The sequence below is a fragment of the Homalodisca vitripennis genome, chromosome 6, assembly GCF_021130785.1.
Source record: "Homalodisca vitripennis isolate AUS2020 chromosome 6, UT_GWSS_2.1, whole genome shotgun sequence".
In the NCBI taxonomy this organism is placed as follows: Eukaryota; Metazoa; Arthropoda; class Insecta; order Hemiptera; family Cicadellidae; genus Homalodisca; species Homalodisca vitripennis.
Window position 1 is genome coordinate 16,432,641 of NC_060212.1, and position 27,228 is coordinate 16,459,868.

The window sequence follows — 27,228 nt, forward strand, 5'->3', positions numbered from 1 at the left end:
AGTGACCCCAGTTCCCAGCCTCACCCATCCTAAATATTCTGCCACTCCGGAAGTAGGGTAAAAGTCCTTTTTAGAAGTAAGTACAATGAGGGGTTTATCATCTGTTTGTACTAAGTAAAAATATTTAAAATCACGGCCGAAAATAATTATTTTATATACATTATATATATATATACATTTTCTTAAAGGAACATTTAAATATAAGGTAACTGCTTTGAGATTAGTGCTTATGCGTTAAATAACATTTTTAGAAGAAACCTTTCATTGCTCCAACACTTTTTAATATGTTGGAGCAATGAAACTCCAATAAAACTCAAACTCTTGTGCAACAAACCATTTTGAAGCTAATTAAATGAATGAATACTAGTCTGGCTTGATTAAAAAGTTTTTAGTAGAGCAAAAATCTGAAAATGGATGGTCCCAATGAACGTTGTATATTATGGTGTTAATCCTTGCATTGTTCTGTAACTGCACTAATTCATTCAAAGGATGGACCCATTTGATACATTTATTGGAGTGTTAACTTTTACAGGCATCATTAGGGGTAATGAGCTACAGTTCAATTAAGAGCAATTAGCTGCATTAGAGCCCATAAGTCAACCGGTAGGAACAGATATGTCACTAAATGAAGTAAACTGTGTAATTATCTCGTAAATCAACGGTATCAACTATTTTGTTGCGTTGACTATTTATATAAATCATCCTATTTTCGGTTAATTTATTCGGATCTGTTATTAAAAAATGGAAAAAAATTTATTATGGTTGTTGAAATGAACAGAATACAGATGGTTTGAGTGCATTAAAATTTCCTATATAATTTGCTTTCTTTCTTAATTATATCCTTATCATTATTTTTGTTTTGCTTTTAACTTGTGAAAAGGTTTGAGTTGAGATCGAAAGCGATCGGTGAGCACATATTTACTCGGTTTCAGAACTCTTAGCGAATTTTTTCAGGAGTCATTACTATGGTTATACTGATTTTTATTTATAGTTTTATTTTTAAGATTTTGATTCTCTATATGAATATGCCCTTTAGCTATCTACAGGGTTAATGGCCGAACCGGAAATTCACGAGTTTTACGTTGTTAACGTATTCTGCTCATCCTCCTGAACAAAAATATGGCCTGCATAGTTTTAGGGGGTGGAAATCACAAATAACTTTGCTTTTGAATAATTGAAATGTAAATATAAACTAGGGGTTGTATTTGTGTACTGTGCCTCCGTGATTTGTGTTATCGATGATTATCGTAGTTATCTGCTCCCGATAGCTTATCTGAGTGTTCTGTAGTCAGGACAGTTTAGTTATGCACCATCTACCGGTCCGTACGGTCTACATCAATGGCGTCTGCTCATACTTAATCGTGGTTCGTTAACTCTAATATAGTTAATTAGATTTAAACGTTTTTAAGTGTTTGATTGCGGGTTACGTGAGCAGTTAAAATATTATAAAATACCAATTTATTCCTTTTGGTATGTTAATTTATGCCTTTTTAATTGGTCATTGTGTTTTTTCCGTGTATGTTTAAAAGTTCGTTGTGTAATCGTGTGTTATTTTTAAACATTCGTCAAGAAAAACTATTTTTATGTCATCGGAAGTTACTACATAGTACGTAAGTACATAATACGTACATAAAAAGTTACTTTTGGCTTTTCACTATTAATTGGTTTGTTGAAGGTTTGTTTTAGTTTGTATCCATTACTTTTAAGTTTATTTTTACCAAACCGGAAACGAGATTCGAGTTATTAACCTATTTTTATCGTCCTTCTAAACAAAACAATATAAGGTTCTATGGTATTAAAATGGCAAATAAAGAATTTTAGAAAATTCAAAGTGGAACTACTTTTATTGGAAGATAGTAGGAAGTTATGATCAAGTGAATTTACAATAGGCCTATTTGTGTTTTATAAAGTTGCGTTTCCTATAAATCAGTAATGGCCGGAGGCCATATAATTCCTATAATTTGCACGTGTATTAAAATTAATAATATTTATTTAAACGTTATGAAATTCCATAGCCATTTAAAGTATTTGAACTAAAGTAACTCAAAAGACAAGAATTAGAAAAGAGTATATAGAACATTGTTTCGAGGGAACTCACATTGTGGGAAATTTAGGAAGTTTGAAATAATCTTCAAATTAGGCCGACATGAAACTGGCCATAGATTCATTCGTAGAAAGAACGAGTACCCGGACCTTGTTCCAGACTGAATCCTGACCTAGTTCATCAATTTAATCCATGCAAAACATATATTAATTTAATAACGTAAAGATAAATACTACAAATAAAGATTTTAAATAAACAAAGACTACTTTTATGATTATAATTGCCATTTATAGCGGCTATTTTCAGGACTACTCATTTAAGAAGACAAGTTCTGAGAAACTCTATAGATGGTCCCGTACTTCAAAAACGTACAAACCGATTTTGATAAAACTTTCTATACACATTCATTACACGGTCTATTATACTACAATACAACCCACATTCTTAGGCCGCGCTTATTTTCGGAGCCAAGCCGATTTTACAGGTTATGTGCCAAAAAAATTTAAATCTATAGATAGCCGTACCTTAGAAACATAGGAGCAGACTTTGATAAAACCAGTATTGTAGTAGACCATGTATTGAAGGTGTATAGAAAGTTTGATCGAGATCTGAATCTACGTTTTTGAGGTACGATCATTTATAGATTTTTTTCTGCATTTTACCTGTGAAATTAAATGCACTTTGTTCATGAAAACCGGTACTTTTAGTTTTAGAATGTCAGTCAAGTAGATTCTATAGATTTTGTTTGTATTTGTTCTTTTTGTTTTCTAATAGTAAAATTAATTTAGTTTTGTTAATTGCACTGGTTGAGGAACTAGGTTAGTGGTAGTTTAGGAACTAGGTCAGGAGTAGCTCATGAACCAGGTTAAGATTCGTGTCAGATGATTAGTTCTTTCTATAGATGGAATCTAAGGGCAGTTTCACACTGCTCAAATTAGAGACTAGGGAATCTTCCTCCGGGAATTTGTCGAGCGCTAGACTTCATAAATGTGTTTTAGCTTAAAACAAACTACAAGGTGCAATTTTGTTTTATCTTTCAATATTTCAGTGAGGGGAATGGACTTGAGCCTCTGATCCCCCCCCCTTTGTATACGCACCTTGTTAATATTATTGCTTTGCCTTATTTTAATGGTACTGCCGTCAGATAACCTATAAAGTGAATATAAAAATATTCAGCTGAAGAATATTTCATAAAAACAAACAACGTTACAGCAAATCAATAAAAAAAGTCAATCACGTCAATTTATAAGCAGCATGCTTTGATAAAAATCAGAATAATAGCAAAATAAAATAAATATATGAATAATATTAACTCTAGTACTAATTAGGCTATAGTTCCACATAATTAGCTGTTTATTCATTACAAAGTATAACATTGAATGATGTAATGAGTTAGTTTCGAGCTTCGTAGTAGAACTGTTTACATTCTTTGTTTACTATTATGAGTATCATACAATCGAACTTTATATTTTAAGGATACTTATTTGTTAATTGTATTGTTTTGTTAATTTTACTTATATATTTTAATCGATATGACGCATGCCGTACAATACTGTAATAACTCCAGATTCCAGGAGTCAAGTCTTAATCGATATGACGCATGCCATACAACATTGTAATAACTCCAGATTCCAGGAGTCAAGTCTTAATCGATATGACGCATGCCATACAACATTGTAATAACTCCAGATTTTAGGAGTCAAGTCTTAATCGATATGACGCATGCCATACAACATTGTAATAACTACAGATTCCAGGAGTCAAGTCTTAATCGATATGACGCATGCCATACAACATTGTAATAACTCCAGATTCCAGGAGTCAAGTCTTAATCGATATGACGCATGCCATACAACATTGTAATAACTCCAGATTTAGGAGTCAAGTCTTAATCGATATGACGCATGCCATACAACATTGTAATAACTCCAGATTCCAGGAGTCAAGTCTTAATCGATATGACGCATGCCATACAACATTGTAATAACTACAGATTCCAGGAGTCAAGTCTTAATCGATACGACGCATGCCATACAACATTGTAATAACTCCAGATTCCAGGAGTCAAGTCCTAATCGATATGACGCATGCCGTATAACATTGTAATAACTCCAGATTCCAGGAGTCAAGTCTTAATCGATATGACGCATGCCATACAACATTGTAATAACTCCAGATTCCAGGAGTCAAGTCTTAATCGATATGACGCATGCCGTACAACATTGTAATAACTCCAGATTCCAGGAGTCAAGTCTTAATCGATATGACGCATGCCGTACAACATTGTAATAACTCCAGATTCTAGGAGTCAAGTCTTAATCGATATGACGCATGCCGCATAATATTGTAATAACTCCAGATTCCAGGAGTCATGTCTGTGACAGCGTCAGATTCCAAACACTGCACTAAGAGGAAGGTGAACTGGAGCAGAACTTAACGTTTACAGATATCTAAGGTTTTGAAAATCAGTAAAAATAGGGATTAAAGTATGTGTATATGTAGATAAGTTAAATAAAAATACCACTGATCGTTAAATTATTTACTTTGCACAACATGCCTTGATAGTGGACTTACAGGTATAACACACCAATGGCGTGATTTATCCTCACATATTACAGGTTTAGTAATACCAGTCACAATTTGACGTCAGACATAAACGGCACGTCGTGTTTCAGACACTAAATTGGCAATTATAGTCAACACGTGCACGACACATACAAGTGCAAGCAATTCCCGCCGGAGTGCGCTGCCAGCAGGCTGCAGTACGTTGTTACTGGATCACATGTGGCTATAAAAATTGTGATTGATGTAGACTTTTACGTTACTCTCTGTATTATACGTCATATTTACCTTTACGATGTACAGATAAAGGGGTTTATGTAACGGTTATTTGAGGTTTTTAGTAAATAATGAATTTTAGTTTAAATATCTTGATTGATGGAGTCACGTCTAAAAATTGAGTTTAGTAATATTTAACCCCGAAAATAGTGATAACACTATAAGAATAAAAAATATAAGATGGTCATGAATGATAACTAAAATGGTACAATCAGTTTTTGTTCTGTTAATATTTTTTTATTACATATATAAGATAAGCTATCTTAATACAGCTAAAACAAAAAAAAATATTGATCTCTTCGCGTGGTATTTGATTACAGGAATTTGAAGAAGAATATTGTGAATCACTTATACTTTTAAGGGGTGACATGTTTTTATTCATTTATTACTTATCTAAACTATTAAATGTATTAACTGTATTAACTATATTTAATAAACCCAATTTACTAAAATAAAGTCTTTAAAATATTTTTATATTAAAGACACTGATATTTTAATAAATAAAATACATGTTAACCTCTAAAACTATAAATCAGTTAAACAAATTGTTGTACTTAAAAACTTAAATGTACTGGAAAAGGAAGGCAAACTGAAGGTAAACACAACATTCAAATAACAATTTACTATATGGTTTGTACTACTATAAATAAACAGATCATAATTAAAGTTTATTGGTAAAATAAAGTTAGTAAATTGAACAAGTTAATGTCGGCATATACTATCAGTCAATGCACAAATATTAAATTTATAGATAATATTGTACGTAGTTGCTAAATACAGCTTATTTATTTACATTATTTTTTATACGTTAAAATTTTAAACTTCAGTTTGAGCTTAGAAGTAGCCTGTTAATTTTCAAGAAGTAACTTTTTCACATAAAAAAGACACATACAAAGACCAAGTTTGACAAGTCTAGTGCACCCTAGATCTCCGATATCGTGTTAGAAACCAGTAACACTTAGCTATATCTGTACAACACAGCTCTACTACTGTTACTAGCGCACTCTGTTGGGTTTATTGTCAACTAACTTGTAGTGTGTCAATAACTGCGTCAAACGTTACATGTTGACATACTCGTACATTGTTAAGGTAATACGGAGGCACAAAGAAACACTATTTCATCCGTTGTTCCAGGATACATCGCCTATACTAATTGGCTTCCTTCTTTGTCTACTATGACTCCGGATTTATTAACGCGATTGGAAAAGAAATCAATTACTGTATTTTTTTTTTTTTTATAAAAAGGAGAAGCCGATTCCCTTTTAAGCCTTATTCTGCCCGTCCTCATGGGCCACTGGCCTGTGCGAGGATCTTATCAAACAGAATAAGGGGGAGAGTCGATACAGTACAAGGTCAATGGTACTGATAAAAAGTGCAAGGGTCACAGACAGGATTCGAACCTGCGCTATCTCTAACTCAGACTCAAAGTCCGACGTCTTAGACCGCTCGGCCATCGGCACTCCCCGCCGAGCGGGGGGGGGGGGGGGGGGTTATTTTTTATTTACTGCGGTTTGAAATAAGAATTCATTTTTACTTACTTAGTTGTAGTTTTTTTATACTTATAAGCGATTAAAATTTACTACTTTTTCTGTGTTATGTTAAAGAGTATTTTATCCACTAAGTTTTTTAATATTGATCATTATTTTTTAATTTTATAATAGACTGAAGAGTAAAGTACAATTATTAAGTTAGCTAATCTATTTTCTCATATGATTTAGTGATAAATATTGTATATTAAATCTATTTTTAAAGTGACCACCGTTTTGAAGCAAAAACAAACAAGGAGCTGCGTCTTATAATATTTCTCTTTTTTTGTCTGTTAAGAAAGATATTTTTTGAGACAATGCAGTTTTAAAATACTATCTTTTTAATTCCTAATATAAATTTTTGTAATTGGTTGGAATTAAAAATTATAAGATGGACACTCACAAAGGCATATAAAAAAGTAAAATTTGATCACTTACTATAACATGCAATAAAAAAATATATAAATTTTAAATTTTATTTCTTTACATCCTTAGATTGTTTTTGTGTGTTAAAAAACATGTTGTCTTCCAAATACCTGCGAATGGTCATGATGAATGGCAATTGTCCTTCGTATCATTGATAAACCCGTAGCGCGATCCCTACATGACAAAATACAATTTTATATAAATTCTTATCTTATCTCAAAATGCTGATCATCCTCAATTCATTGTTGGCAAAGTCTATTGCATACCGTTTAGTAAGGGTAAGTGGTGATAGACTTTATACTTCATATTTCCAACTTTGTCCTAAAATAATATCCATTTTTACTTTTTAGCTCATAATGAGTCCCAAAACACGTTTCAATATGGCCAACACCAAATTGTTGAACATGTACAACTGCCCACTGGTCATGTACGAATGAATAGCAAAATTGTAAACGTTTATCTAAAAAGTGCATGTTGAAAACTAAAACCAAATTTAATTACAAACAAAATAATTGCATTAGAATAGTGTTGGTATTAATTGACTAATACATTTGAATTGCTTCTGTAACTTTGTGCAACGACTCTGTAACTGGCACAGACGTAAAGTTGCGTCTAACATCACGCCAGAAACAGATGTCAGTGTTACAACTAACTGTACTTCTGCTATTTCTGGTAGTTTAAATTTAAGCTTCTCCTAATTTTTAGGATTATCCGTCCCCTGTGTTATTACCATTATCTAGGGTCAAAAGTGGAAAAAACATGTTCCGTGACTACAATTTGAGGAATCAAGTGAGCATAATGAGTCCGTGATTATAGCAAGTGGAATCACAAAACAATAAACGAGACACTAAATTTAATTTAATGACAAAAATACGACGAGGGACATCGCGTCCATTTCTTACTTATGAGGTATATGATACTGATTAGGTACATAAATACTGATATTATAATGCCTAGATTGGACTAAGGAAACAGTATGATGTAGCGAATCAGGGGCTGGGAAGCAGCAACGTGAACTTTACTGTATCTTTACCCTATATGCATAATAACTGTCATAATGTTAGCATTGAAATGTGTTAGTAGATGTTGATTTTTGTTTTTAATTGTCAATAACAACATCTATACCTATCCAATTTAGTAAACTGTACAGTTTTGAATCGACCCTCATAAAAAAAACATATTGTTTGTTTGTTTGATAAAATATAAATCTCCAGTATTGTGATGGAAACATAATTAATTTTAACTAGAAGTTTATAAAACCTGATATATGAATTAATCGCATTTTTCCTTAACTTCTGTACTTTTAATCATGAACAGTGAAAATGGGTACCTGATGCATGATGTAGGCTATGGTTAATTGTATTTAAAAAAATATAATAGCATCCTATCATATTACATCACAAGACGTGCTTTCACTAAGAAAGCTATGAACTTCGACTTTGGAGTTCCTCTATATTGGTCTAAAATAGTTCAAGGCTATTGAAATCGTGTGAGCTATTTAAACAAATACACGGAATGTTGCCTAGAAATTGCGGGCGAAGCCGCGGGTACGTACTTGTTGTACTATAATTATGTAATCCTGATATAACTAGGTGCACATACACAAGCGAAGATGTATTACTGGTTCTGCCAGGTTTGGTCCAACTGTGGTTGACTGAAGATGGCTCTCCACAGTTAGGCGAAAATGTTCCAAGACTTTAATGGCGACTAGGGATGAAGCAGAAAACCTAGATGAAAGCTAATAATTAATAAGATAAGTTAAATGTTAAGTACATTTTGCTAGAACTTCACTAAATTTTAAGCATTAACTTAAAGTAATTGTTTTAAACTAATTTCTTCTTTATTTTATCGACCGTATGTGATAGTAAAATGACTGAAACATTCATTGACTATGCAGTTTACTCAAAGTTGAGTGCACATTCCAAATGTTTGATTAGTAAATTCAAACATAGTAGTATTGGTATTTAAACATCAGTGCATTCATCCTATCTATTGTTAAACTGAAGTTTGCTTTAACGGTTAATTAAAATTTTTAACAGTTATTTCAAATTTAGGATATGTATCTTCAGTACTATATGAATTAATACATTATAAATACAAGAGTTAAGAAATATCAATAAATTATTGAGTAAAGGTTACTGCAAATTTCGAAGATTGTGATCATTGAGTATGTTTTTTCATCACCCTGTTTTACTTATTCTCCTATTTAGGAACCGTCTCATTGATTTCAATAAACGTTTTCGAGACATGCGTCTTAACACTGCCACACTACTTCTAAACTGACGTGAATACAATACATTTCTCTTATTTAACTCTGGTATAAATGAACTCCGTGTTTGTCACGCATATTATTAAGGTTTAAAGGTCTTATAAAGATTCGAATTTGCTCCTTCGTATAATTTTCAGTACAGTTCCAAAAGATAAAATGTTATTGCAACCCCAGATGACTAAGCGTTCAGCGTTATAAAATATTGTAACATAAGAGTCATACATGTAATACAGTTACTGGAAAGTTACTTAGACTTGTTACGTCTGTTATGTATTTAGAAATTGTTTAAACTAAGCTACTAAAATCTTATGTATTTAGTTTAGTTATCAATATTGAAAACCCTTATTGGTTTTACATTTTAACCTATGTTGATTGTGGCATTTATTTTTGCTATTTTCGTACTGAGATAGGTTTATTATATATATAATTTTATCGCCTTTTTATAAATTTAACTTATGTTTTGTATATCGTCCACTAAGTCATTTTCACTATCCGCATTTGTGTCATCATCACGTAAACGAAGCCAATCGTTTATTTGTCCGTCGTATATTTCTATGGTACAATAATACTAGAAATAAAACAAAAAATACTTTAGGACGTGAGATATGCAACAACAACTCGCGGTAGTTGTCTGCATTGTGTGACGACAGCGAACTTGTAATCGGGCAAACACTCATGACAGAGGACCAAGGAAGTGCTGACACCTAGTAGAAAATCTCAGAACTACTTGTGCGACGCGTCGTTGTTATCTAAATGCTTCTTGCGCACTATTGCGATAGGCAACAGAATAAAAAAGGAACAGTACAACAATGCGTAATATCACGTCAAGTCACGTAATAGCTATGAACGTATTATCACGTCAGTCACGTAATCGCTGTGAACGTATTATCACGTCAGTCACGTAATCGCTATGAACGTATTATCACGTCACATCTGTTAAGGGGTTACATTATTGGTGAACGGATGACCAAAAATGAATATATTTTCTGTAAACGTGCTTGTAATTGTAAAAACGTGTATCATTCAATTTAACTGCTAAAGGAAGTTTTGTAATGACGATAATTTGAAATCATAATATCGGAACTTTAAATCTAACTTCAGTATGTAACAAAAATAAATAATATTCGGAACATTACGGTAATAAAATAATATTACAACTCGTTGTTTTGAAAACGTCCGACTGATATTTAAAATCTTTAGGAAATTCTCAGGGAAACATTGATATATTTGGTCGGTAGCCCAGGTGAGAGTTAAAACCCATATTTCGATGTGTCCTCATGAAATCGTATATCCGTGAAATGTTTTTTTCACGGTTGTGATCAGTGAAATGGAACGTCTGCAGGGAATGTTGACGGAGATCGTCAGTCCAGAACAATGGACAACAAACGAGCTGAGAAACCGCGCCAGTTGGCGGTCTGTACTGAGGCTTTGGAATGTACAGGACAGTCCGTACTGTACGGTACAGTAAATATCGTCCGTTCTGCGACCATCGTAGCTTCATGTCACACGTGCAGGAGACATGTAAGAATATAAGAACCGTACATAAATTATTTGTAAACTAGTTTCCAAATACTCATTCACGAGGGATTTGAGGAGGAAGCATCTCAGACCTGATCTTGCATAATTGGAGGTTGTTTTTAATACACAAAAACTAGTGACAAAACTGCATTTATAACATACAAAAACAATACGAATAAAATTGATATAACCGACGCTTGGACATACTACAACAATAATATGTTATTTTTGTGGAGCCCCTTCATTAATTATTCAAGTTCAAGCTTAATATTACAAAATAAGCTCGATTTAATTTGGATACAGAATGTACAGGAATGTATTGTTTTTGTTACATAAATAATATGTAAATGTTTTATACCACCCAGCAAAATACTGTGATACAGTCGTCGGTACAGTATGCGTATTTCACTTTTCTCTCAATAATTTATAGCACATAGTGTATTTCTTAACGACAGTTTTTATTATTTGTGTTAAGAATTATTAGAGCTAAGATCGAATAGATGATATATTTGTTAAGTTAAAATTCGATGTAAACTGTATGAACTATCGCCGCCTAAATCCAATACCCACTATTCATCACTCAGTACTTATAAAACAACTAGCAGTTACCTGCGGCAATTTCATACGCTTTGCACGTGTATAAGTACTTCTGGTTCGAGTGAATTATATTTCCGACGCCGATGTTGAGTTTGTCTTATTGCCACGATCAAAAATATATGTCAAAATGTGTATATTTATGGCAATAGTAATTTCAAGCTTTCAAAACTATAAATGTAGACACATTGAAATAGTGGTGAAATTAATTAAACTTGTGGTTATACTGCCACAAAACAATGTGTATAGATTCTGCTATTTCTGATTCTGCCATTTTTAAAACTACAATTGATGTAACTATTCTGACTTATATATATATATAATGTCAAAATTATACCATGGGAAAAAGTAATATTTCATAATTTAAAATTCATAAAGTTAAAGTCATAATTTTTGTTAAATGAATAAAAACCTGTTTATATGACAGTGAAATTTAATAAATAAGTAGGGATACAAGTTAACTACAAAAGTAACATCTACACATCCAATTAGAAAAGCTATATTTTCTTAAAATATTCAAAAGGTATTCTAGTACCGTATTAAATTAATTAATAAAATATCAACCATTCATAATATCTTTATTTACAAAATGTACACAAGATATAGATGCATTTTATAACAATTTAAATTATTTACAAGCTAACATCATAGTAAAGCTTATTTTATGATAACAAATAAATAGGTCTAGTTAAAACTAAGTTATAATTGTCTCCAAGCAATGCCTATATTATACAATGTCTCTAACTATAAGAAGAGGTTTACTTAGTAGGTATGATTTATAATTTTGCTATGAACAGTGCATTATATTTTTCAACTGTTATTTCCTTTGTAAAGTTGTTTAAGAACATCTTACATTTATAGCTTGTGTTCTTTTTGTAATATATGTCTTACGGTGATTACCTAGTTTCTTGTATTATAATATTGTGGGTATTACGTCTTAAACATTAAACTGTTATTGGATTATAATATTTTACTGTTTTGAAAATATGAAAATAAATTACAAAGGTGTCTGGCTGGAGGATGGTATTAAAATAATAAATCAATGTTCTGGATGCCTCAATATTGCTTTAGCAAAGTATGTCAACATTTGCTTCCAGCGTAAACCTCCAGTGACAGGCAATAAACATAGCAGTTATTGGCACACTAAAATCTAGCAGACTATAAATCCAGTGACAGCGGCAGGGAGGATGGATTTTACAATAATCGCTCTGCGCTGATTGCATGGTTTACTGTAAACCTCGCGCAAAGGTTTTAACATGGCAGGTATAGACTCACTACCATTAGTAGTTCAAAATATGTCCGCTTGAGTGCGCTGGGAGCGTTACTGTAAGTGGAACGTACTCAGCATCAGTACAAGTAGCTTGGCTGTACAAGTATTCGATGCAGTTTAACCGCCATGTTTTGGATAACAAAGTCTACACTTATTTTGGAAAACATACAATTGTAAGTAATTTTTTAAATCTATACAGATTTAAAACATTTTTAAGTATTCATGATAAATTGAACACTTTTTAGCGAAAACTATCTCTTTCTTTTTGTTTTTAGCTAAATTTGAGAAAGGTTATTAACAAAATACAGAACGAAAGAATGACCTTTATTTGTATAAATGCGAAGTCGAGCTCCTCATCGGCCACAACACAATGTAGTTATTGGTAAATTTCAAGTTAATTGACAATAAACCAGCGATGTGCAGTAACGGAGCACATATTATCCTGCCTTTGATTAGTGCTAGTGTATGGTTGGTTGCAGGGAGAGTAGTACTCCAACATTTGTCTTCATCGTAAACCTCATAAGACACTAAACAATGCAGTTATTGGTAAATTTAAAGTTAATTGACAACAAACCAGCGATGTGCAGTAACGGAGCACACATTGTCCTGCCATTGCTTAGTGCTAGTGTATGGTTGGTTGCAGGGAGAGTAGTACTCCAACATTTGTCTTCATCGTAAACCTCATAAGACACTAAACAATGCAGTTATTGGTAAATTTAAAGTTAATTGACAACAAACCAGCGATGTGCAGTAACGGAGGACATATTATCCTGCCTTTGATTAGTGCTAGTGTATGGTTGGTTGCAGGGAGAGTAGTACTCCAACATTTGTCTTTATCGTAAACCTCATACGACACTAACAATGCAATTATTGGTAAATTTAAAGTTAATTGACAATAAACCAGCGATGTGCAGTAACGGAGCACACATTGTCCTACTACTGCTTAGTGCTAGTGTATGGTTGGTTGCAGGGAGAGTAGTACTCCAACATTTGTCTTTATCGTAAACCTCATACGACACTAACAATGCAATTATTGGTAAATTTCAAGTTAATTGACAATAAACCAGCGATGTGTAGTAACAGAGCATATATTGTCCTGCCACTGCTTAGTGCTAGTGTATGGTTGGTTGCAGGGAGAGAAATACTCCAACATTTGTCTTCATCGTAAACCTCATACGACACTAAACAATGCAGTTATTGGTAAATTTGAAGTTAATTGACAACAAACCAGAATTGTGGAGTAACGGAGTACACATTATCCTGGCATTGCTTAGTGCTAGTGTATGGTTGGTTGCAGGGAGAGTAGTACTCCAACATTTGTCTTTATCGTAAACCTCATACGACACTACCAATGCAATTATTGGTAAATGTCAAGTAAATTGACAATAAACCAGCGATGTGTAGTAACAGAGCATATATTGTCCTGCCACTGCTTAGTGCTAGTGTATGGTTGGTTGCAGGGAGAGAAATACTCCAACATTTGTCTTCATCGTAAACCTCATACGACACTAAACAATGCAGTTATTGGTAAATTTGAAGTTAATTGACAACAAACCAGAATTGTGGAGTAACGGAGCACATATTATCCTGCCTTTGATTAGTGCTAGTGTATGGTTGGTTGCAGGGAGAGTAGTACTCCAACATTTGTCTTTATCGTAAACCTCATACGACACTACCAATGCAATTATTGGTAAATTTCAAGTAAATTGACAATAAACCAGCGATGTGTAGTAACTGAGCATATATTGTTCTGCCACTGCTTAGTGCTAGTGTATGGTTGGTTGCAGGGAGAGTAGTACTCCAACATTTGTCTTCATCGTAAACCTCATACGACACTAAACAATGCAGTTATTGGTAAATTTGAAGTTAATTGACAACAAACCAGAATTGTGGAGTAACGGAGTACACATTATCCTGGCATTGCTTAGTGCTAGTGTATGGTTGGTTGCAGGGAGAGTAGTACTCCAACATTTGTCTTTATCGTAAACCTCATACGACACTAAACAATGCAATTATTGGTAAATTTCAAGTAAATTGACAATAAACCAGCGATGTGTAGTAACAGAGCATATATTGTTCTGCCACTGCTTAGTGCTAGTGTATGGTTGGTTGCAGGGAGAGTAGTACTCCAACATTTGTCTTCATCGTAAACCTCATACGACACTAAACAATGCAGTTATTGGTAAATTTGAAGTTAATTGACAACAAACCAGAATTGTGGAGTAACGTAGCACACATTGTCCTGCCACTGCTTAGTGCTAGTGTATGGTTGGTTGCAGGGAGAGTAGTACTCCAACATTTGTCTTCATCGTAAACCTCATACGACACTAAACAATGCAGTTATTGGTAAATTTGAAGTTAATTGACAACAAACCAGAATTGTGGAGTAACGGAGTACACATTGTCCTGCCATTGCTTAGTGCTAGTGTATGGTTGGTTGCAGGGAGAGTAGTACTCCATCATTTGTCTTCATCGTAAACCTCATACGACACTAAACAATGCAGTTATTGGTAAATTTAAAGTTAATTGACAACAAACCAGCGATGTGCAGTAACGGAGCACATATTGTCCTGCTACTGCTTAGTGCTAGTGTATGGTTGGTTGCAGGGAGAGTAGTACTCCAACATTTGTCTTTATCGTAAACCTCATACGACACTACCAATGCAATTATTGGTAAATTTAAAGTTAATTGACAATAAACCAGCGATGTGCAATAATGTAGCACACATTGTCCTGCTACTGCTTAGTGCTAGTGTATGGTTGGTTGCAGGGAGAGTAGTACTCCAACATTTGTCTTCATGGTAAACCTCATACGACACTAAACAATGCAGTTATTGGTAAATTTGAAGTTAATTGACAATAAACCAGCGATGTGCAATAACGGAGCACACATTGTCCTGCTACTGCTTAGTGCTAGTGTATGGTTGGTTGCAGGGAGAGTAGTACTCCAACATTTGTCTTCATCGTAAACATCATACGACACTAAACAATGTAGTTATTGGTAAATTTCAAGGTAATTGACAATACACTTGCAATATCCAGTAACAGAGCACACATTGTCCTGCTATAACGTAGTGTTAGGGTATACCGACGGGGATTTGGAGTAACCAAGATTTATATAATTTACGCCTTTAAAAACTGGGACTGTTAAACATGTCACAGAGAGGTGTTAGTTGTTTGTTGCTCCTGACTAGTGCAAGCGTAACTGTATAGTGATCGTGCGCGCTTATTTATACATTGACGGGTTTAGTAAAACGAATACCGTTATAGATTTAATGATATTGTTCAAATAGTTTGTGTGAAGTACATTTTCTATAACTATAGTAGTTATTGTTATTTGACTTCAAACATTTTCAACAGATGTAATTTTTTTATTAATGAAAATAACACAATTATGTTTTTAAATTTCACTCTTATCTATTGAATGCTATGTGCCAAATTTGTTTAATTTGCTTATATAATTTTAGAGGTAATAATGTTTTTATAAAAAAGTACAAAATGGCGGGCTGTCGGCTAAACGTGACGTTTCTCGACCTATTTTTAAACACCATTTATTGTTTTGAATTATAAGTGATATCAGCCACAGACGTTTCTAAAAATCTTTCGTATATTTATACACATATGTATGTAATTATTCTAATAAAATATTGATTTTAGTTCAACCATCTTACCTTTAAATTGTAATTTTTCTACAGATATCTTAACGCAATAAAATATATTTTATAAGATAGATTCGCAAAACTCGTAATTCTTCTTTGAATATTCGTGGTAGAATTCAATGCCAGTAAAATATTAAGGGTTAAATGGTTGCCGTACCTTCTTGGGCCTGCCTAAGTTTAGATAACGCTAGTTTATCTGTCTGAGGATTGGCTTTAAGTCTACCAATATAAGAAAAATAAGGTCTGAGAAAAACTTATTATTTCATAATTTTAACCTTTTCGATACCCTCCCAGTTCGACCTCCACAAAACACGCTTAGCCGACATTGGAAAACTTCACTATCGATTTTAAATAGAACCAGGTTGTGTACTTAAACTACATAAACATATTAATAGTCTCAGGACTATCACACTTCTAACGTTCGAATGTAAACCAATCGATGATTACTGATCGATTTATCGCAATCGACAGCCACAAGTAATTCCATGATCAGCTGCCGGCCAACAGTGCTCTCACCTTATTATTAGAGCAGATAGACCGTGTTGACGCTACTTGCCGCAAGGGTGTTTGTGCCTTGTTACCTCTTGTTTATATTGTCGTTATTGTTTTTCATAACGCTCGTCATACCAATTTATCCTGATGGCCACCACCTAAAGTGCTATTAAAACACTAAAGTAATCGATTTCCTGCTTCGATACCATCTCGCTTCTAGTCGAAATGAGCGGGAAGTGGGACTTACAGATTTAAGTGTCTTGTCGATGCTCGGGTGAAAAAATAGTTATAATATACGAAAGAAAAACTGAATGTGTAATTAATTTTTTGTGCATTTCTGATTTTCTTAAGTGGGCGCGCAATTTTTCTGTCGGCTGATCATCTGTGGATCTTCTATGAGCGTGGGAATTCATTTTAAAACTGCATTATAAAGGGGAAATAAACTCAAATCAGTAAATTGTTTCACTTTAAAACTTTAGTTTCTTAATGCTAATGAATTGTTAGAGTATTTGCGAATGTTGAGTTGTGTTCATTTTCCAAATTCAGCACAGAATTTACATCTGGAATCTGAAATCATGTCTGTCTGAAGATATCCAGGGAGATAGAAATACTAGAGTACTTATGCAATACCACTTAATAACTGCTGAACCTACTGCTGTACTCTCAATAAAAATTTGAGTTTTTAGTTGTCTTCGTGACGTGTTACGTTCTTTCGAGATCAGGACAACAGGTCTGGTTTACCCTGCAGAAAACCAGTAGAATATACACGAAGAGATGCTCTTATTGTCTCACGTGGTGCACAATTGAGTAAGATGCTTTATACACCCATAGCACCATGGAGAAACGGAGTTTAATGCATATAGGAGAGATAAGGTGGAAAAATATTTCAATATGAGTGTTAGGATCTGCTCTAATTCTTCATTCACGGTGTCACAGACTCTGCAATAAGCGGAAGGTGACATGCAGTTGGATCAAAGCCTCGCATTATTAATCTTTCTCATCTTAGCTCTGTTGTGTGGAGAATTGAAAAAAAAAAACGCCATTTCTTAATATTTATTAGCTTAAAACTTATGTTAAATCTAGAATTTTTGAATTAGTAAATTTTATCCTAAGGAGTTAAACATCCTAAAAGATAACGTTTTACAGACGTTTTTGTGTGATAATGACTTTGGAAGCTATAATTTCTAGTATCTTTACATCATTCTTCAACATTGACCCTAACGAGACTTACGATAATTTGGTAATAAGAGTAAAATTGTGTTGGTTACATAAAAATACTTGTTCAACTATCTTGAAAATGTATGCAAAATATAAAATAGTGTCCTTAAACTTAGTTCCTTAACCTCAAGTAAAGTAAAGTAAAGATGTCTTATTGTACTAAGCGAAGTTAGGGCTAAGAAGCCCTCTCTAACACAACCTGGGGACCAACGGCTTAAAGGTGACTTCCGAACCACACAAATGGCCGTGCAGGACTGCTGGCAAGGGCAGGATCGGTTAGCGGTCACCTATCCCCAAGCAGCAGCCACGCTCGACGTTGCTTGATCCTGTTATCTTGCGATAACCGTTGTACCCGCTACACTGCGCCATTGGCAATCGAGGGCAATCATAACCTCAATTTTCCTTTAATGTACTCTTAATCACATTATTGCAGCGAGACCCGTGTCCCCAATCTTCATGCTCAGAGCAAAATTTTAATCTCCGAGGAGTTGAAGAAATTTACTAATCGCACACAATAACTTTTAAATCGATGCAAGGAAATTTAAACATGCTCTCTTTCTGTACTCTAAAATATACGAGTTGATAAGCAACTTTTCTATTTCTAAACACTCTTAGTAGGCCGTACGTCTAAGCGGACGGCAGAGTAATATTATGCGTCAATCACATCCTGTGATGGTCGGATCTAATCCAGTAACAACGTACTGCAGCCTGCTGGCAGCGCACTCCGGCGGGAATTGCTTGCACTTGTATGTGTCGTGCACGTGTTGACTATAATTGCCAATTTAGTGTCTGAAACACGACGTGCCGTTTATGTCTGACGTCAAATTGTGACTGGTATTACTAAACCTGTAATATGTGAGGATAGATCAAGCCGTTACCGTGTTTACAACGTACATATATGAAGTATTGAGTTATAAAATACCGTATCAGGACTTTTCTATTTTGGTTTATTATCCATTGGATATTTGATCGTTCAAACATCATCGAGGAAAATGAGAAATGAAAAATGTACTTGGAACATATTATAAATGATTAGGATTTATATGTTTATTTATTAACTAGCTTCCCTAAGAATGACCTAGTGTTGATAAATTAAGTAGCCACATTGGAATTTGGTAAACTTAGAGAACAATTGTAATATATGTTATTATGTACTTTGAAATGTTCCAAGAGAAATCCAAACTACAAAAAGATGCAATTTCTTCCAATAATGTACGTACAGATCCTCACTATGCTGGAAAATTAAACGCATGTATCTCCAAAAACTAGTAAATACTTTTTGATTTTGTGTGGATAGTAAGTTTTCTAGATTACATTTATTTTGTGTATGATGATGTTATGTTAGTCTTCGTGGCAATTCTCCTAATTTACGTGTGGTATTTCATAATTACCAAACACATGTCAATAAATTAAATACAGATTTAAATTGTTTGTAAAACTTAATTGATTCTATCATGTAAATTAAGGTAATGACACGATTTGTTAAGTGTAGATGTGATATCTTAGTAGGTTTGCTTGCATCGTAGTTCTCAGACATGTGCAGCTGGGCCTTTCTTGTTTCCGGAAGGAATTCTGATAATTTTGTGTTTCTGGAGAATTTAGAAAACTGGTGATTTCGGTTGGAGGAGAACAGCTGTATATGTATAACGCCCGGTCTTGTTATCAGCAGTTTAATAATAGTCTTCAAGTTCCTTATTAAATTATTTGATGATTAAATTAGAGTAAAAGTCACTCAGATTTCTGTTTACATTAAAATATGATTTAGTTTGTCATTTTATATAATACATTCTTTACAAAATTAAGATTTTACAAAGAAATTAACCAAACATTTGAGAGTGCATTTAAAAATTCGATTTAGTCTAATGGACAAAATCCTAAAGGCCAGAATAGGGTGCTATAATTTACGAAGCTAGGAACCCAGGAATATTCACATAGATTTAATTGACTTACATGCTGCATAAATAAAACGTGGTGATGTCTTTATTGTTTTTAACTATTTAAATTGGCACTTATTCATTAAAATCTTTTTTTAATTTGTTAGCGCTCACTGGGTGAAAGTTATTGAGATAAACAGTGCAAACTGACACTAAATAACATATTTTATAATTGGTCTAAAATGTCTACAATTACTTATTCAAAGGTTTCACGAAGAGATATTCAGGAATGCTAATAGTCCAATTTACACGGGAAGGGAATTAGTTAATGATCACCGTAACCGACAAAGTAACTTCGATGAATAGAAGCGTTAAACTGTGTGAATGGAATTGTCAGCTGATTTTATCTCTCTTGAGCTGACAAATTAACAGGCAAAAGGCGCCTTTCTGAGCCGCTATTACTATTCAACAACGATGTCAACAGCTGCCTTTATACCGAGACACTCTGCCTTGGCTTTAGATGTAAATTATCAGGAAAATGTTGTTTGTGAGTAATTTTCAAGAATATAATTTTTCCACTTTATTTATTTTCATCACCGTCGTATAATTTGAATTTCGCAGAAATGCATGCGTTCTTTGTCAATAACTGTTACCGTTTTATAAAATTAATAATAATAAAGTATAATAACCATTATTCCTAGAATTGATGTTACAGTGTAGTATATAATTTAATATTATATATATACTATAAATTAGTATATAAATATTCTTTGTTAAAAGTCCATTTTTGACAATTTAAAGGATTACGAATGTAACAGCATTTTCCAAGTATTTACTACCATCATTTGTTAATACCATAAATTATATAAGAAGAATCTTTCCCGAGTCAGTAAATAAGAATGGAGATAAATTTGCTTTTTTGTCTATAGCAAGCCAGAATTATAGATAAAATTAAACAGTAAATAGAAATTACATGAACAGCGTTTAAGTCAACAATACACTTATCCAAAGTCTTTTAAAGACAAAACAAAAATGGCACACTGGATACCATAACCTGAGTTTATCCTAAAAACCAATTATAACAGGAAATACACGAGAGAAAATAAACTAAATGTTAGAGTAAAAAAACATAAAAACACATGAGGAAGGGCCTAGCAGGAATTTAATAATTGCTCATCATGGTTGGTTTGAAGAGTTGCATGAATTGGGATGAAGATAACATAATATATTGGGAACCTCATTCCTTTAAAAGGAAATAAATGGAGGCTTCATACAATTAATTAGCAGACAAACCAATCAGCTCAAATTTAACCGCTTTGATTGCCAAATTTGGAAACGTAATTAATAGCAAAATTTAACAATACGATTGAATATAAGTATTTATAACAAACCAATGTATTAGCATCTAGAATTAATCACTAAAATAAAGCCCACCCTGCTCTTTTACTAGCCGCCATCTCGTTTCTATGTTGACGATCGTCATTTACTATTAGCCACTTGTCAGTTGAAATTGGTTGGCTAGCAGGTTGAGTGCAGACCTAATATAGCCTGTATTCTTTAGTTCGGTCTTAAAAAATGTAGTTAATGTTTCTGTAGATTGCATATTTTAGTATACGCTTTACAGTGCTTTGTTTATTTTAATATAGTTTGTAGTTCTGCGTTAATTTATTTATACACCTGAGAAAGAGATAAGATTGTAGATCTCGAAACGTAGTATAACTGATTTATTTTATCACTGAACGATGTCTGGAAAATCTTAAACGTTCATAAAGAATTATGTTGAGGAAGTATTATGTTCCGTTTGCGAGTGTGAGGCTATTCAAAATTGAGTTTACGTTGACATTATAAATTAATAAATACAATATTTAAATAATGAAACATAATGTATGATAATTATTAAGAAAATTTTGCTATATTTGATAGCAAAGTCAAATGGATGGAGAAATATTCTCAAAATCCATTCCTGATAGATGTAACATAAACTGCCGTTTTGGAAAAAACTTTAACCATTCCCGTTGTAAGTAATAGTTCTCAGGTTGTACTTGGATCATAGAACCAGTGTGGTGGTCTTTAACTCAAAATAGAATTTTATTGTGGAGGAATTCGAGATACACAATATTACCAATATTACCAACATAATTTCTTGGTTCTTGTTTGAAGATTTAGGTACCTATATAAAACAATTCTATATACATATATGTTGCCAATTGAAAGCTCACAAAATCTTAATTTGTTTTTGGATATGAAATACATATATACAAAATACATATACATCTTTAGAACTCTGTTTTACTTACTTGCAAAGATAAAATGTTAATCTAATGGTAGTATAAATACAAAAATTTCTAGTACTTAAGTTTGTTACTAAAAGACGCGTGTTGTTTAGGCAGTTATTTTGAATCCATTAAAAACATAATACCAGGCGATTTTTAAAACACCCGCTAACCAAAATATTAATAAACAATTGGATATAAAAATTAAATCTCATTTGAATAATTGTATTATGTGTTTATAAATACACTAGCGAAGAAAGAATCCGCGACTCCACACGCGATTTCCCGATTCAATGCAAAACTCTCCTGAGATAAGTGATAGTCACTGAAAGATATTTTAACTAGATCCATTTTAAATTTAAAGTTTAAAAAGAAGAGTTTTGAGTGTGTGAGGTCGGAAAATGAAACAGTTTGTATAATTACCTGAGAAATAACTAACGTCTATGATTTTTTATTGGATAGTACTAGCAATTTCAGTAACAACTGAATTTTTTTATCCTAAAGTCGAAGTACTTAGATTTTTAGTCAAAGCACTTATAGTTTAATAAATGGCATGGCTCTATGTAACTTTGAAACGGAAGTAGATATGTTATAGCCAGGTACATGTTATTACAGTGTTCATGGTCGAGTTTCAGATGTTAAGCAGAATTGCTTATGGTTTTCATTTTAGGCTTTGGGCGTGTATGTGCACTACTGGTTTGAATATTTATACAGGCTGTTGCCGTGGTTAAGTTTTCATTTTTGCTTCGACCAAGAAAGTTAATATGGTTTCCTTGGGTTGAATATGTAGTCTGCTGATTTGACATTTTCCTTTATTTTTTCGCAGCTTTCTGCCCCGTCAGGTTTTAGTTCTCGATGTACGATTTAATATAGTTTGTATAATGTCAGGTACAATATTACTGTTGCATTTTGTTTGCCGAGCTTCGAAGTGTGTATTTTACATTGTACTTATTTGAAGGTAGTATATTGATAAACTAAGAAAACAATTCATAATTAATTTTTTTACTTCTTTGAGTAATTTTACTAACAAAGATAATATTCTATAACAGCAGTAAGGCAAACATCCAGAATGTTGTCATCCTCTTAAATCATCCATCATTATCAATAATCTTAAATCAAAGAACTAAACTTTAGTAAGAATTATTTATTTCCAAACTAAAATATTTCAGTAAAATCATTCAGAATTAAGACAAAATATTATTACAATGACATTTTGAATTATTAGAAAGTTTTCTTTTTCTTTATGAAGACGGCGAAAAGTGAAAGTGTGGTACGCCTGTATAACTTTTAACGCGCGAGATCCAAAAACGTTATTTCTCTGATCACAAATTATATACTGTAGTCAAAGCTACGAAAATATTTACTAATTATATTTATGTTTAATTTGAAATAAAAAACTTTTTGTCTCGAAACCAAGTATTATGACCAAGACTATTTTATTTAATTTAAAATATCTCATAAATATTAAACATCAATGGTTCATAGAGTTATACGGCTCAAAGTTTCTTACGTATGTAGCGTTACTTTAAATTGAAAAGTGCTATTAATGCAAGGATTTTATTTACTTGATATTAAAGATTCCCATTTTACAAACTAAATTGTGAATTTTAATTGTAACGTTGATATTAATGTAGACACATTTTAATTGCTCAAAACAATGATTTAGTTCTATTTACATGCCAAGCTTCAGATTTCAACACTGGCCAAAAATGTTTTAGGGTGAAACCTCTAAATTGTAGTTTACTATGATCAGGGTGTTTCAATCCCATAGTTACTTGATAATGAATTGAAGATAATATCTAATTGTGGAGCGCTCAACTATGTTTACTTAATTTATATATTTTTTTAGTAAGCAATGCGCAATCTATGTAAAGAGAAAACAAGCTAACCATTGTTTAGGTACAATATTGTATACAAAGTCAGCCAATTGAAATTGTTCTCGTGGTAGTACTGAACGAAGATTTCTTCATTAATTAATCAAACTTGATTCCGAAAGCCGAAAACGACCCCTCTTCAATTTAAACATACCACAGCTTGTGAAAACGATATTTGTCCGAAAACTGCCCGAAAATTTTAAATTTAGCAAGAAATTTACATTATATACCTCGGCTGAATTCATTGGTCAAAGTGGTTCGCCATTTTGTCGTACACATTTATTGTTTATTTATTAACACAGAGACAAAATTCAAAGTTTTCTAGAACATCCATAATACACTCTAAACCTTTTCATAAACATTTGTTTCGTCCCTCGAACAGTTTTATACACGTCAAATACATGTAAATCTATGAGCAATAAATTAACAATAGTTAAATTGTCACAAACTCCACGTACTTTTTCCGTCTTAGACAGATGGAATTTTCAGGTATAGAATATACATGCTTTAAATACGCTTTGAAACAGTGATGTTAGCTGTTCTATGTGACATCTTAAACGGATTACGCTATATAAATGATCCCAGTCTTCGTAGAAGTCTGATGCACCAACCTTTGAATAGGTGCCAATGAACACCTCCATCCACCTGGCTTAACACTGTTATCTTTGTTTCATATCTGTGTAATATGGCACCCGCACCAACTAATTAGTAGCCTATATCAATAGAAGTATATCATCGAGTCCTTAAAGCCTTTCATAAAAACCTTTCACCCGCACCAACTAATTAGTAGCCTATATCAATAGAACTATATCATCGAGTCCTTAAAGCCTTTCATAAAACTCTACTTGAGACAGTTATACTTTTTTATTTGTTGTACCGTTTTACTGGCAGATGAGGGGTTAGCTTTGAAATTTAAATTTTTGTGAAGGTTCAAAAAAGAAAACGAAAATCTTCTGAAATAAATAAAGTTCAAACTAAAATAAAACTTCTTCTTGAAAATACTTACTGGATTTAAAATTAAAATAAAAACTTCTTGATGACTTTTAAGTTCAAACTTGTAATATATTCGTCACTAAAAAAATGTACCCAGTTCTTACAGCTTGTCTTTTATTCAATTTTTAAAATTCAAAACTTTCACACTCTAATCTGATCTGGCAATTCTTCACTTTAATTTATCTTCAAAATGCAATTTATTTTGTTACTAATTTTCTTTTACTTTACTTTAAATATTACTTCTTTCCAGTGTTAGAAATTTTTAAGAATTCTTCAGTGTTAGAGTTAAAGATTCTTCTGTGTTAGAGAATTAAAATTGCTGAAAGCATCTGTAACAACCACAAAACTCTTTTATTATTTTTACATACAATTTTATATACATGTGCTCACTGCACCAACAAGTTTTATATTGCACAGACCAAAAGGAAAAGTTCCTAAATTCGCATTAAATTTAATTTTTACAATATTTCTTTCCCCAAAATTGTTCAAAATAATTAAGAATGAATATTGACTGGACTCCAGTTAAAAAGGTTCACTTGCCCGCAGGTTCGATGACGATTAGCAACAATAACTCTAAGCACTTTCAAAGACTTTACTACTACTCGTTGACTCGTTACTACTACTTCCGATCAACTGAGACGGAAGGTACGGCACTTCTACCTCACCCCACCTCTCAATTTCGTTATCAAACACTCCCATCTGCTATGCGCGCCTCGCTGATAGAAGCCTCTTTTGTACTGTCCAGTCCTTATCATTCTTCTAGGCCTACTCCTTCCACCGGTAATCCAGTTACCCCAAAATCACTATTTAATACAATCGGTACATTGTAATTTTTTGATATTACTATAGTCTACTATTTAATATTTACAGGTTGCCCCAGAGCTCCCAACCAAAATTTTCAGATACTATTCCTGTATTTTCTAAAACTCAATAACTACCCTAATATCCGCCATTTTGTTTTTTCATTTAACTATTTTAAATTTGCGAACTGCTTATCGTAATAATTTGAAATTTGGTGGATACCATTATAACCCTTAAGGGCTATCTAGAGAAAAATGAATTTACAAGTTTTTGTATTATAATATTGCAAAAATTGATTTTCTGCTGTTTCAGTTTCAGTCATCAAAATTCTACACAGTCAATCGATGTGCAATATTTATACAGCCAGTTTAATCGCACATGTTCAACAATGTCAGTGCCACATTAAAAAATTTATGGTTGCCTGTAAAGTTGGTTTTACGGGCGAAGATTTTACGTGACAACGTCTTTTTCTCGGTAGAATATTTATTGATATGAATATTATTAAATTGCACAATAGGAACAAGGAATTGAATGAAAATAAGAATTGCACAAATTTTAACTATAGAAATATATTTTGTTTACTAAAACATTGTACATAATTTGAAATTAATTAAAATTTGTTATTGTAAATGGTAAAGTTGAATAAAACATTTACTAAAATTGGAATTTGAAATTCTTGCTAAACACAGTTAAATTCTAACTCCGCGCGTGGTGATTGGTCGGTTTAGTTCGTTTGTTTGGTCGCACTGTTATGACAGGTTAGAGGTTATAATTTGTTATTTTAAATGTTTGACTAGCAATACGCGCTGTTTCTTCTCAATCGACTGAATTACGATTGATTGCAGAGTGATTTAAACTAATAATTTACTTAACACTATCAACATTTGTCAATAGTATGACATAACCTATAAACTCAGTTTCTCAACTTTTGTGTCAATCTAACAATTAATCAATCAATCATAGTTTACGATAATGAAATATCAGTGTACAATTATTTACCTTTATTGTTGTAGTTGTTGTAAATGACGAATCTAAGCACTCCACATTTTCACGAATAAACATAGTTATCTGCTTTATCCCGTGCGGCGGACCCACAGTTATCTGTCATGAGTGACTCCGAGCCGCAACCTAATTTAAGACGTTGTCACGTCAAAATTTGAATTTATAATTGTTTCAATAAAAAGAACTTAAGTATTTATCAGCAGCCTTATTTAAGTAAAGTTATTATTTTTCAGATTATAAACATATTTATTTCCATATGTTTTAATCAAAAGAATCGTAAATCCTGCAATAAATAGGTAAGCATATTATGACCCCAGTTCAACAATGTATTGTTATAATCAGCTGATTTAGAGCAGCTAAAATTAAAACAGCTGATTGTGGTGCTCACAAACACTACTGTTACATAATGACATTGGATATTGTTTAGTACTCGATTTTTGAATTGCATTATCTCCATTTTTTACTAACAGAGTTTCTTATATTTGTTAAAGTAGGATTTTTAATTTAGAAATTTAATAACAGTGACTTTTTAAGCGTTTTAAGCTTTTAATATAGCT

At 32.7% G+C, this 27,228-nt stretch overlaps 1 protein-coding gene across 1 annotated transcript in view; it reads left to right on the forward strand.

The window, feature by feature from the left end:
- Positions 1–1,322: 1,322 nt before the first annotated feature.
- LOC124364150 overlaps positions 1,323–27,228 on the forward strand; it is a 266,060-nt gene continuing 240,154 nt past the window's right edge. The window contains exon 1 of the mRNA XM_046819394.1: positions 1,323–1,610. The gene's annotated coding sequence lies outside the window, so the exon portion shown is untranslated. The remainder of the gene's footprint in view (positions 1,611–27,228) is intronic.